This window comes from Diorhabda sublineata, chromosome 8 (assembly GCF_026230105.1).
Source record: "Diorhabda sublineata isolate icDioSubl1.1 chromosome 8, icDioSubl1.1, whole genome shotgun sequence".
Taxonomy (NCBI): Eukaryota; Metazoa; Arthropoda; class Insecta; order Coleoptera; family Chrysomelidae; genus Diorhabda; species Diorhabda sublineata.
Genome location: NC_079481.1, coordinates 14,434,791 through 14,449,909, shown reverse-complemented (window position 1 = coordinate 14,449,909; position 15,119 = coordinate 14,434,791). Strand labels below are relative to the sequence as shown.

At 32.5% G+C, this 15,119-nt stretch overlaps 1 protein-coding gene across 5 annotated transcripts in view; it reads right to left on the bottom strand.

The window, feature by feature from the left end:
• The window catches only part of LOC130448472 (complexin), a 535,599-nt gene that overhangs the window by 480,595 nt on the left and 39,885 nt on the right, over positions 1-15,119 (bottom strand). The window contains exon 1 of one of the 5 annotated variants that reach the window (XM_056785881.1): positions 12,847-13,092. The exons of 2 other annotated variants lie outside the window; for them this stretch is intronic. The gene's annotated coding sequence lies outside the window, so the exon portion shown is untranslated. Of the gene's footprint in view, positions 1-12,846; positions 13,093-15,119 lie in introns of those variants that run through there. 2 more of the 5 variants (XM_056785886.1, XM_056785882.1) reach the window with 2 other exon arrangements.

Here is a 15,119-nt window from a genome sequence, read left to right as displayed (position 1 = left end):
TCATGTTTTCTTTTGTTCTATCTAGCTTTGGCCTGGCCCACCATCACCTGGGTGTTCTTTATTGTCCACCAGAAGCAAGCAACAGATATAATTATCGCCAGTGATCCACTGATAACTTTGTTTGGTTTACTCCACTTAGCTTTGTTATTTCCGTTTTTAAATCGGTCACAAAATATTGAATCAAATTTGAGGCTAGCAAACTGCTTATTTTTACTCATGGAATTTTGATGGTTGGCAACCATGATGCTTGAGAGACTTGCATAATATCAAGCGACGTGCAATCTTCGTCTATGTAATAATTTGATCTTGCAAGAAATTTCATCATTGTCTTGTATCATGTCAAGCGGCCTTTCGCTTTTTGATTTTCATTTTTAAACCTATTCAAATATATCAAATGAAACTTGAGGCTAGGAATTTATTAAATTTACTCATGGAATTTTTGTTTTCATGATGCAGGAATAACAGACTTGCTCAATATCAAGCGACGACCAATATACATCTATGCAATATTGTGACTTTTGTAGTAACTGCCTGTCCAGCTGCCTTCAAGCATATACGCTTGAGGGTTACAGGAAAGTAATAAATAAAGATAAGTGGGAAGTGTGCCAGTGGCGGCATTCTGCTTATTATGGCACACTAAACAAATTTTGTTCAGTATAATTATTTGAACATCTTGAACTAAATAATAAGGAACTAAATGTCTCCGAAGTAGGGTATAGGTAGTTTAAGCTAAGTAGAATTTGGAATGTGAAGTGAATATAAAATTGAATATCGGTGTTGATATATTATTAGTAGTGAGTATAGTTGTTGAATTTAATTATTATTCATTAGTTTTCATCATCTCTCTACATATATTCTTCCTTTCATGATTGTAATTTTCATATTCGATGCAGATTGAGATTGTGCCATTTCTTGTAAGCAGTTGATCAATTACTGATGACCATAATAGTGGTGATAAGCATTCTCTTTAAGGGCATCTGTCTCCCATTTTTGCAGTTCCTGCTCCATTCCCTAGATTGATATTGATACGGGATTATCATAATCCAAGCGTTTGATTGTTGGTTGTCCGTCTATTTCACTGCTAGACTGAATTGAAACATGTTTACATTAATACAGTGCTGATCCAGCGCTGGAATCCAGTGAGGGTAACGGCAGCAATGTGCAAAAAACCCACCTCATACACGAAAACGACGAATGAAAAAACTAAAAATATTAAACAACAACTTTCACCCTTCTTTATCAAGCCTATTGACACGTAATTCTATTTAATACAAGATTGAAATATATCTAATGATAGAGTAAAACTTAAGTGCATACAATCTGGAAATCATTAGATTGTTGAAATCGAATTTAACAGTTCATAAAGGACGAGGAAGTTCCTTTTATTCGTCACTCATCTCTTATCAGAAGGGTCGTAATTAAATTGGAAAGCTTCCCTGTTATAATCAAATTTTTGTGAGAGCAAATGGCTGACGTGAAAAAAACAAAAACTAAAGTTCGAAATATTTATATCATCGACAAGCCAAAATGATCAACGTATTCATAGTATGTAGGCCAATAATCAAATAGAATTTTTGATCCAGATAGTTATTTCGTACAGATTCATAGGTAATTACATAGAAATTTCTACAGAAAAATTAAGAGAAAGAACTATAGCATAGTGTGATTTTATGTGTATAATCCGACATTCTTACTGCAAATCAGCAAATCAAATATGCCTGAAGATGTCATTCTTGAAATAATTGTCCTTCCTAGTATTAATATTCGAAACTATCGAAAGCACATATGGCACAGAGCCTTGATAAATATCAAATAAAAGATAGGAACGTTTGCATTTTAAATTTTTATTTTGAGTCATCAACCCGCAACACCATTCGAAATTACATACTAGGAAGCAAAATAATTTAAGCAATGATAATTTGCAATTGTCGATAGAAACTTCTGAAATTTTAAGGTTAGGTCACATCAAATCGACCCCCAGAATAGTTCGATCACCACAAAGTCGCATACAGTATACTAAATTTTATATATTTAAATTAGAGGGTTGAGAAGAAATTATTATTTTCGAAATATTTCGCCCAACCTAACCTAATCCTGTAACTCTTAAGGGATGCAGCTTTCTATAATGGTGAATTTCTCCTAATCGTCACACTATAGGCTCCTCTGTTCGTCTTTGCTCTGTGAGAGTTTTTATGGTAAACACCCTATATTTATGCTCGAGGTTCAGAATACTTGAAAATATCAGTTTTTCTGCACGAAAAGGGTGAACGTCTGCATGGAATATTCACACTAATAGTTTCACGAGGGCTTTATACAGCAGATTTTTCGTCAAAATATGCCAAAATCGCATTTTCTAATACTCTAATAGAGGTTTTTATTTGGCAGCTTCAGTTTCAGCAATTGCTTCTTCATTTGAGCTGGATTTCTTACCGATCAATATTTTTTTGAGATCAGCGAATAGCCAGTAGTCACTGGGTACCAGATTTGGATAAATATGATGGATGAAGAAGCAATTCGAAATGTAGATCGTTCAATTTAACCATCGTTGCCATCGACTTATGAATTGGTGCATTGTCTTAGTGAAGCAGTGGTTTTTTCTTCGGCATATGAGATCGTTGTTTCTTTGATTTTTGTAGTCAAATGATCCAACAACTCTATGTAGTATCCGCTATCAATTGTCTCTCCCTTTTGGAGATAGTTTCCATTTCCATTCCATGCGCATCCCAAAATACTGAAGCCACAACCTTCCCAGCTGACTTTTATGCCTTTGGACAGTACGTGTAAACATGGCCAAACACGGTTCTCGATCATCAACACTTTGTTGTTTTTGATCGACTGAGTAAATGTGAAACTTTGAAAAAAGCATTCTTATGGTCAAATATTTATGCATAATTATAAACACACTGCCTTCTGATATCTTTGGGGCCTTATTTATCCCACGCAATTTAATTTCACGATTATATACATGTACAGTATTTTTTTACAAAGAAGCAATGATAAATTAACACAAGAACTCCATTGTTTCGAAAATTACAAGCTTAAACTTAAATGACTATCACTTTGTTGTGACTAATCGAAGGTCATGAAATTTGAAAGTAGGTACTTCGTATGGATTTGATACTGGTAACGCCTTCTGTATGTGAATCACACGACTTATTGAGTGATGTAATACATTGATGTATGCCCTTTTTTGCATTTAACTCCGTAGATGTGCCGAAACGAAAAAAATTTTGGACATTGATAGAAAAAATTGATTTAATTCACCAATTGTGATTATTCCCTTACAAAAAATTTTTTATTATTATTTTCCATTGATATAGAAACTGATCAAATCTGTCCATAATTTCATACAAAAAGTATCGAATCAAATATACTTTACAAGATTTACTAGTCCCGATTCTTATCGTTCTGGTGCAAAATCGTTCTCAACTAGTTAGTGTTACTTGCATCGCTTATAGTATAAATAAAAAGTTTAGGACCCCGATCATTCTAATGATGGGAGAAAATTTAGATCCTCTCACGAATAGCAATAAATTCCAATTATATTAAATGTAGCAGTTTCAGTCTTATCCCTTCCATTTCATCATTCCATATAACATGATCATGTTTCTTGTTTTAAGCACCGTTGTCAGTTACTTTGAAGGATAGTCGAGTTTAAATATCAGGGGAGGTATCATACTTTCATAAATGTACAAAGTTATAACTCTAATGCGTACGATAGAAATAAAACTTGACGAGCAGAAAGTTCCTGTATAGTGGCCCCAAGACTTCCCTTTGTGTAGTAACATATTTTTTTACAAAATTAGGTGATGGGACATAATTTACCTGCAATAGAGAATACTAGTCAAGTAAACTTGACGTATAATTTCTGTTTTTTATTACAAAAAAATATTTGCGTAGTAAGTATACAAAAAGAATTTGAGATAATATCTATAAAAATTATGTCTGTAAGAAACTGTTGTGAATTACAGTTTGACAGCAAATGATGTTTCGAACATCAACGATTTCATTTCGATCAATGAGTCTTCACGATATGATATTGAGAGATGGATTTGATAAAGCTCGTTAGCAATTACATCCTTAAAAGCTCTATTGGATTTAAGTCACGACTGTTAACTTTAAAGGTATTATTATTGTATTGTTAGACATGAAGATTGTTCTTAAACGAAGATAGCAAAAGGTACGACTTGAGTTTCGAATACGTTAAGAGATTCAAATATTGAAACGAATATAATAAATTTCTTCTTTATTTATGAAGAGAACAGATTCTGATTTCCTGTCATGTCGACATCTTCTAAATATTAGATTTCTAAATATCAGGAGAGAACTAAATAACAAAAACATAACAAGGATCAAAACTAGAACGGGATGATCTAAAGAAGTACTGATTTTAAGCAGGATACAAGGACACAACTTTAGGTCTTCGCTATTCAATATTTACATGAAGATAATCATAGAAAGCATCAAAAATATCAATGAAAACTACAGAATGAGAGGTTCATTAAAAATATTATATTATGCGAATTACGGAATCAATGAATGATCAAATATACCATTGAACGCAAGCTAGCTGTAGACAACAATATAATACAGTAAACAATGAAATTCAATACCTTAGAATAGTAATATCTAGTGAAATTATTACAATACATATTGGTATGACTACCATATATCATTACGGATTTCCCAACATACCTAGATTGCTAAAACCTTCTATTCTTTTTTCTGTATACTAGTGGATCACTAAATAGATATAATCTGGACTCATCTGAACACTAGTGTTATTGTCATGAACTGTAAACGTTCTGTGATTGAAGGAGGTCTAATTGCAGACATATAAAACTACTGAATAGGACAAAGGTCGATGAATATAATAGAAGCATCTAAACTGAGAAGACTCAATGAATGGAATGGAACAACATAATTCAGTAAACAATGCAATTCATTACCTCGGAGTAGTAATATCTAGTGAGATGAATTTAATGGGAATAATATGGAAAACCGTTGAGCACACAAACCAAGATGATAATCTCTAAAGCATGTATAAGACGTATGCAACGGAAACGAAAGATCCCTGACATTAAAACGTTAAGAAAATTAAAGAAGCATGCCTCAGATATAGAATGTGAAGTCGGGATATTATTAAAGATCTAGGAATTCAAGCTGCATCGAGATTGGCTAGAGAATTTGACGAGATTGGTGAGATAATGTCGAAATATTAGCAAATAGTCAAAACAAAACATGTGTCGACTAAGCACACCACCAATAATACCAAATAGACCAAATAGACATAATCTGGATTCATCTGAACACTGGTGTTATATTCATGAATTGTAAACGTGCTGTGATTGAAGAAGGTCCAATTGCAGATATATAAAACCAAGAAATTCGTCAACTTATCGTATCATTGCTTTTTGAACATACTGAACCTTGAAGTTGTATTAAGTCCTAATTTGCATTTATCCCACGGTCTTAACCTTCCCTCGAAATACACTTAATACTTTAGTTGAGCAACAAAGAACCTTTGGGTCACTATGTTTGGGAACATTGTGTTTCATGTTGGGAATCATATTTTGTATAAAAAACAAACGGTTATCATTAAATCTTTGTTCGAAAAAGACGTCTTGAATTTAGAAATGAGTATATTTGAATATGTGAATGAATAGATAAAAACAGTTATGAGTTCAAAACCAAAACTATTTCTGACTTTACATGGTAACCTCTCATAATCACAATAATTACAAGAAGAAATAATTGTATTTAATCAATATAACAAATGATGCGTCAATTTTTACTAGCAAGGGTTGATTGAAGACGTTGTTGATAAAAAAAATAAATTCTGCTAGGTAATATATGATGAGAAAACCGATGAAAAATAAGAAATTCATTGTGAGTAGTCCATTTTCATGGAGAAAAATAGAGGGGAATCAACTACAACAGCGGTTAACATAATAGTAAATCCATATTCTTGAATTTGTACTTCTTTTAGCGTGTCAGGAAAAATGATTAGATCGAATTTCTAAGATGTGCGTGTATACTGACATATTAAAAAGTATGTAATACTCATATCGTGATACTTCCACTGATAATTGATGGCGTATCAAGGTGTTTGGTAATATTTTCAAGAAAACTTTTTAGAAAGTGTGTGTCAAATACAACTGATTTTATCGGTTTAATAGATTGTTGAAATGGTTTTTACCACTATTCTTTCAACTTTGAGGTAGGGTAATTTCACTTTTTGAATTTTGATTAGTGGTAACCATGATGACCATGATGCAATGGTAAGAAACTTGCATAATGTCAAACGACGTGCAATATTCGTCTATGTAATATTTTGATCTTGCAAGGAATTGCTTGCAATTTCTTGCATGTTGTCTTGCATCATGTTAAGCAGCCTTAACACTTCCAGAAACTTAACCATGTTGAGACTTCATTCAACTGAGGTATGCTAATAGGAAAATTATTGATTTTTGACCAAGACACACATAAAGGTAGCGTTAGAAAATATTGGTTGTTTACATTTTTTTAAAGCGTTAACATAATTTTATACTTATGTCATTTAAAAATTACAATTGTCGACAACTGGTAGGATTTTTATCGTCTTACAAGGAACCTAACCTAACCTAACTACGTATTTTCAGCTACTGATATTTTGTGCCTATATCAAGATTTTTTATGATACAAAAAAGCTCAATTTTCTCCATCTCCACCGTTATAATCTTTCTATGCTTTATGCAATATCTTGTGGAAGGACTCTACTTTGGTTAAAGGAAATGAGATTTTTACTGAAAGACATATATTGGAAAAAGCATATAAAGAATATGACGGTGCTCATGAAGTAATTTTCGGAGTTTTTTTGTGTCATAAAAAATCAGTAGCTGAAAATACGTGGTTAGGTTAAGTTAAAAGAATTTTTTTTTCATTCTTTTTTCTTACGATACGTCGATAATCTTTTTAGGTACAATCATCTAGTGTGTAATCGGTGTATCGGTGGGTTCCCGTTTTCGGAACTCATATAATATTTAAAATGCATTTTTCAATGTACTTTACAATTAATTCAAATGTTCAAAATGACCTCCACTCACTTCGATTCTGATCAATAACCCAGGCGATTTTTAAATTCTCGTACAATATTTTGTATGACCTTAGGAGTTATTTTGTTAATTTCTTCACTTATCCTAACTTCTAAATCAGTATCATTGCATGGTCTATCAAAATAATCAGATATTTTCGTTTCTGTTCTGCTAAACATCAGGAAAAAATCATTGAAGATACTAGAATATTAGTCAAAAAGCCAAATAAACAATTGATGTGAACTAAAAGACAGTAAAATATTTCTGCGCTTATTAAATTTGATTATTGGTAATTTTTTCGGGACTCAAAGAAGAGACATTTTAATTATGATGGTTGTGGTAATAAAACAAGAACTTTAAAGAAGGTTTCTGAAATTTTTAATAATAAACATCCTGGTTAGCGCGTTTCACAGTCTACAGCTAGCAAAATTGAGAAAAAGTTTCGTTTAACTAGATACGTGAAAAATATTGAAAAACCAGGTAGAAATGTTCAATTTACTGATAAAAATAAGCTAGATTTACTTCTAGAGATTGAATAAAATCTACATAAGACAACTCGAGAACTTGCCGCCGCACATACGTAGGCGGCCATAAGTCGAAATTCCAATAATCGACTAATGACAAACAATTTTTTTCCTCCACATCCCTAGACTGCGCGAGCGCGCTGCATTACTAGTCGAAACTTGATTGTCGCACTTACTGCACGTGAAAGTTCTTGACGCCCTTTTCGTATATCATTTTCTTCGGTGAATATTTTATGTGTCATGTCATATTTGCTTGTTAAAGTGATGGATACCAATAATACAGGTAAGCCTTTATTAAATTAATATGAAATTGTATTAAATATATTGTCAATAAATGACTTAATGAGCCGTCAATAATATCCTTTTTTAGAAATGTTTTTTCTTTATTTTTCAATTTCAATCGAAAAAAAACTTTACTTCCGCACCTTTTCGAGTTAAATTTTTGATTTCATTATATAGTATAAAGTCTTATAAAGAAAAGTGCTTAAAATCAGCTGCTAGTTTTAAAAATAAACGAGTTTAAAATTTTTTTGACAAAAATAGGAAAAAATCGGATTTTATGTTTTTGTGTTAATATTATTTTTTTATTGTTGTAGGTTCACCTGGCTGCTCGGGGGTGAAAATGTTGAGTCGTAAATACCTCTTCGATAAAATGAACGAGCAACATTCATTATCGATAAATGAAAAAATTAAATATTAAAGTTTTCGTATTTTAAATGTGATTTGATAAAGAGGTGGTCTCTGGCGCATAGAATACTTGAAAACTTTTTGGCGGCCAATAATTCTTGGTTGGAAGGAACATTTGAGATCCCCGTAGACATGCATCAAAGGCCAGGACGACCTACCAAATCTTTTATCGAATCTAGCGAAAGAACAAAGAGAAGGAAAACTGAAGGAGTCCGCGCATCTTATGACGAAGAAGTAATTGTTCACGCGGCAAAAGTAATTTTATAAACAGAAGGAAAAATAAACGCGTCTACTGTTTTAAAAGACATTACAAATTCTTCTGCATCTGCCAATGATTGTAAAAACAGACATTCAAAGTCTAAAGAAATAGAGCCCCTTACTCCTCTGCAAGCACTGACAATGTTTGTTGAAGCCGATTTGACTAGAAGACAGTACGAAATTATTCGAGCAACGAACAAAAGATTCTATCCACATTATGAATTATTATTGAAGGCCAAAGAAGACTGCTACCCACCCAAGGAGTCATTACGAGTGACGTCTACTTGCGCAGAAGGAAACCTGCAATCTTTGTTGGATCACACTGTAACCAGATTATCCCTCTTCTTAGAAGAAGTCCTACTCACACTTGATGCCGTTGAAAGGAACTCGTTACTGTTAATCTGCAAATGGGATTGTGACGGCTCTCAACAAGCCCAGTTTAAACAAAGACTCTCAAACGAACTCAAACGAAGATGAATCTGATGCTAATATTTTTATAAGCTCATTTGTGCGTCTACGAATTCTTTGTGGTGAAGATAAAAGTAAAATCGTGTGCAAACTCCAACTCCATCTCCACCTAGATATTGCCGTCCAATAAGATTTAGATTCGTAAAAGAATCTACGGACATCACAAAAGAAGTGTAAACTCATTAAACTTGACGAAAGTTGACCTCAAGGGAGAGAATTTTTTTTTCAACATAGTTTTAAAATGACTATGGTTGATGGAAAGGTCTGCAATGCAGCTACAGACACCAAATCGACCAGCAGATGTTATATATGTGGAGCTACATTAAAAGATTTTAATAATTTAACAAAAAAAAAATGATGTATGCCCTGAAGCTCTTGAATTTGGCCTTTCCGTATTACATGCAAGAATCCGGATATTCGTGTGCTGCATTTAGCATATAAATTGCCCGTGAAAAAATATCGCGAGAGAAGAAAAAAATCTAGAAAAGCAGAAGAAACTTGATATGCAGCAAATATTTAGAGAGAAGACAGATATCTTAGTAGATATGCCAAAAAGTAACTTCGGAAACACAAACGATGGAAATATCAGCAGAAGATTCTTCGAGAACCCTGAATTGGCTGCAGAAATCACTGAGATAAGTTATGACTTGATTATTAGATTAAAAGTGATATTAGAAGCCATAACAAGTGGCCATAAGATTGACGTAGCAAAATATGATAAATACGCCATGGAAACTGCGAAACTATATGTTGAGTTATATGGCTGGCATCCTATGACTCCAACGATGCATAAGATCTTAATTCATGGAGCTTCAATAATAGAAAATTCGTTGTTGCCGATAGGGCAATTTTCGGAAGAAGCTGCTGAGGCCCGCAATAAACATTTTAGTTCTTATCGCCTAAACTTTGCTCGCAAGTTTTCGAGGGAAGAATTCAACTTATACATTTATCATAGGTTACTATTAACATCCGACCCATTTATTAGTTCCATGAGAAAGACCAAGAAAATCGCTTCAAAATTATTTTTGCCTGAGACAATGCAGCTATTAATTCCTGCTGAGCCAAACGAACCAATTGATGAAAGCGGCGAAAATTTAAATGTAGATGAATAAGTCTCCAATGTATGATTGATTATTTTTAGTGATTATCTATTCAGCTTATGTAAGTTTAATATTGTATAACGAATGTAAAGATCCTTATAATAATATAATATATTTACTTACTTATTAGAACAAAATAAACTTTGTTTTATTTAATAATACTTACCTGAAAGTATTACTAAAACGTAGACAACTGTCCCTCCTTGGGGAAAGCCATGAGTATGTCATATGTATTTTCAATATAATATTAAAAAGTACTTTGAAATCAACTACGATCTCAAATAAAATATTTTTTGATAAAAAATCACAAGCCTAACCACCGTGCACCAACAAATAATTTCGATAAGTTATTCCAAACACAGAATCCTTTTTATGTAACTATTTTGTAATATAAATATAAATATGCGCCGGTAATGAGAGTTTTATATAAAAAAAACACCCTTACAAATTTTAGTTCGTTCAGAAATTAAATGAAGATGATCCTGATAGAAGACAAAATTCTGAGAATTGATGATGGACAGATTGAACGCATATAAATTTGCAGTTGGTTTTTTTCCGATGAAGCGACGTTTCATTTAAACGAAACGTTTAACAAACAAAACTGATATTTGAGCAGAGAAAATCCTTACTGAATGTGTGAGCCTCACTCTCAATATCCTAAAAATAGTGAACGTTTGAGCTGGTATCATTAACAATGAATTTATTAGCTCTTATTTTTGTGAGAGCACAGCTAATGGTGAGGTTTATCTAGATTTTTTGAATAACTTCTTAATGCCTACATTACATGTTAATCATCCAAATGAAATTGATCGATCTATTTAGTATCAAAAAGTCGGAGCTCCATCGCATTTTGCACGTATAGTGAGGAATTAATTAAACAAGGTTTTTTCCAAAAGGTGGATTGGAAGACGTGGAATGTTTGAATGTACGGCTAGACCTCCCGATTGGACTCCTCTTGATTACTTCTTATAAGATTATTTAATAATAAGTTTATTTGAATAGTCCAGACAATACTCCTGATTTAAAAGTTAGGATAACGGAAGAGATTAACAAAATAACTCATGAGGCCATACAAAATGATGTAAGAAGATTCCAAAATCGCATCGGTTATTATTAAGAAGTGAATGGTGGTCATTTTGAATATTTAATTTAATTGTAAGTTACATTGAAAAATGCACCCACCGATAAGCTTCAAATTTTCACCAGATACTCTATCACACGCTAGATGATTGTATCTAAATCTAAAAAGATTTTCAACGTTTCGTACGGAAAGAGGATGAAAAAAATATTCTCCTAACCTAACCTAAACATGTTTTTTAGCTACTGATTTTTTGTGCCCGTATTTATATTTTTTATGGCACAAAAAACTCTGCAAATTACTTCATCCAGCACCGTCATATTCTTTATATGCTTTTCCCGAAATCTGTCTTCAGATAAAAATCCAATTTCCTTCCGCCAAAGTAGAGTACTTGCAAAAAGCAAAGAAATTTTATGACGGTACTGGATGGAGGAATTTGAGTTTTTTTTGTTTCATGGAAAATCTTGATATAGGCAAAAAATATCAGTAGTTGAAAATACGTGGTTAGGTTAAGTGAGATTCCTTATAAAACTCCAAAAATCCTACCAATTATCGTCAATCGTAATTGATAAATGACATAAGTATATTAATATCTTTTAAGGTGGCGTCGATATTTTTGAAATTCTCCCGAACTCGCGGTCATTTCGTGCGCAGGTGAGTAGGAGCAGAAATATCCAACCATCAAAAGCACTTTGTTGACCCTGAAACAGGGGCCTACACCCAAAATATTGATTCCAGCTGGAGGCACATGAGAAGAAGAATATCGAGGGTGGGAATCAGAAGTAGCTTGGACCTGCATCTTTGTGAATTTCTCTGGAAACGGCGAGTCCGGCGAAAAAATGTGAATCCATTCGATGCAATCATTGTAGATATGAAATTTTTGTATCCTGGAAAGAATGATCGACCTCTAATGGTAGAGGATGAAGAAAGTGACTAAATTTTTGTGGAATAAAATTGCTTTTCATTTATTTGTATTAGTTTCATTGCTCTTTCGGGATCAGGAAATACGTCGATGCTATCGATTCGGTCAGGTTAGGTTAAGTTAGGTTAGGTTAGGTCCGGTGCGTTTACTACCGTATTTCTATTTTCCTTTCCTTTTTCGTGGCACGGAATAAGCCTTTTTTGATTCGCGTTTTCCGCGCATGCGCTCGATCCCATGTATATTTTCTTAATCCTTATTCAATTGTGACCATCCCCTATCATTTTTACCATCCCATTCCTCTTTGCATTTTTCGGAAGTTTATCCAAGTTTGTGATAGAAACATTATCAAAATTTTACATCTTAAAAATTCATTTTCTCAGTTATGATTGTACCAAATTAAAAAAACTATATTGCAAAACAGAGGACTGAGGTGCCACACGACCCCCTTTTTTATTTGAAATTTTCGAAGGGGTGCTTATAATTCAGTATACTGGAGGAGGATAATATTTTCATACTGTGAATTGTAAATTTAAGAATAAAAACCAACCTGTTTCAAGTTTTTTTTCATAGTATATAATAACATTAAAATTAGACCGCATTGTATATTATGAATCACATCATTAACATTCCTAATAAAAAATTCTGTTACACTACATTCTAGTGAACATTAATTTATAATTAATTGGAATCTAATTTTTATAAACCTTATAAAAATACCAAAAGAAAGATCAATTACCTGTTGTCAACTTACTAGAAAGGTATACGTCACTGAATTACACTACACGTTTTGATAAAATTACGTCTATGCGAAACTAATACACTCTTTAGTGATAAACCTATATTAGTAAACACAAATACACGTTATCGATTAGAGTTGGGTCAATTAAAAATCTCTATCAAATAACTGTATACCAAAATTTATTATCTACTAGTGAACAAAAAGGAGGTAACCATTTTTTGTTAGTAAAATAATTAAACAGCTGATTCGCAGCGTTGCCGTCATGTCCCGAACAAACTTTATCTTATTAACTTGCAATCAATGAACAACTGAAGGTCGACGTATCGTTAGTCGGCAAGCTAGAATCATATGCGTATACAAGTTTAGAAAAAATTAATTACTTTATTTATATCTGTTGGATTTAAAATTATTATGTAACCTGTTATATAGATGTAATATTCAATTAAATCGAAGAGAAAACAAAAATATCAGTTTTATATATAATTACAATTTTGTATCTACATCACGTGATTATACACTAGAAATAAAATGAGATTTTCTATCTACTGTGAAACATTGAAAATAATACTTCAAATAGCTCCAAATAGTGTCGTACTGAAAAATATTTCTAGTCCTTCAATAATTACCAATTAATTAATTATTTGGTGATATTCTATCTACTGGGAGGGTTGTACCAAAATTAAGATTATTGTTTACAAATAGATGTTTATCTTATACATTTTCTATTTTTCAGCCTAGTCTCCATTTTTCCAACACACTTTTATAGATGGTGCCCTAGCGTTTGCCACCCAAGTGTTCCTTTAGCTTAAGGAAGAGGTGATAATCGCTGGCGGTTAAATACGGGCTGTACAGAGGGTGAAACATAAGTGTCTATACTTCTTTGAATATCAATTGCAAAAGACAGTTAAGCGAGGAGCAATCAATATTTCATAAATACGCACGACATACCAAATTAAGAAATGAAACATAATGTTTACTCCCCTTAAACATCTAACAAACCGTCAATTCAAGTAAACTCATCATCTCCACTGTGTACCAATGAAAACATCGAATCGTAAATATAAATGCATTTCTATTGGCCGGAGCTATCGGAAGGCATATGTACACAATTTCTTTGAAATATACCTGGAAATTTTGTTTTCCAAGCAAAAAAACGAATGGGGTACAAAAAGGGATCAGTTCACGTCTGGTGCCCTGTTTAAACCAAACGCCCTTACAGACAGAAACATTTTTCTCGTCTATTTACGTTTTATAATTTAATATTCAGTTTTAGCAAGTTAAGGAGGTATAATAATGATTTCCATGTAGGACTACAATTAAGTGCATCTGTTTAAATAATGCAATTTTATTATTATTTACCACTTTTATAGTCGATTGATTCTTGAAAACATTTAATGAATCACTTTTTTATGAGAGAATAAAAATGCTAATTTGTAATTGTGGATAAGTCAAAGTGCGATGAGACTACAATTATGTAAATCATCCATAGGGACAAACTAAACAAATTAATTGAAAACTGACTTCATTATGTTGTTATATCTAATAAAGGTGATGATTTGAAAGTATTTTTATTTGGCTTCATCATTCGTTAATTTTATAGACTAGACATCCTATTTTCATTTCAGTAAGTTGATTTTAAGAATAAAAAATTACTCGATAATTTTACGACGAGTTAATTATGGCGTGCATGTTGGCCATCGATAAATTTTCCCACTCACCGACTTTTCCGGGTTAGAACGTATCGATTTTCGGAAATAGAAAGATTAAAAAGGATTATACCCTCAATGTAAGTAGTTTCGGTTCCATAATGATATTATTATTGGCTATTGAAGTATTACAGAAAGCTTCACGAGTTAATATTAAGAACTAAAAATCAAGAAAGAGGATTCCCTCGCATATTATAAATGTAGAAGAATCGTATGGTTAATTGCAACAGTACCTTTTACGAGACAATAATCTAAGATCAATTCAAATTTTTTTTTAATAGTCATAAATTTAAATATAATTGGAGCCGTAATTGAAAAATGTCCATCATCATTTGCCCGTGTTGATGACATTTTACAGAACATCGGTTGCTAAAAAATTTTAACAGTTGCTGACTATATATAATATGGTATTTTCAAAAATATAATTAGAATAATTTCATTAGCTGTAATTTCTGAGTTTCAACAATAACGAGACTGGTTACTAAAAAGGGTTTTATTATAAAAATTATTCCAAATTCGAAGGCTCCCCTTCAATATACTCTCCTCCCCTCGTCACATACACAA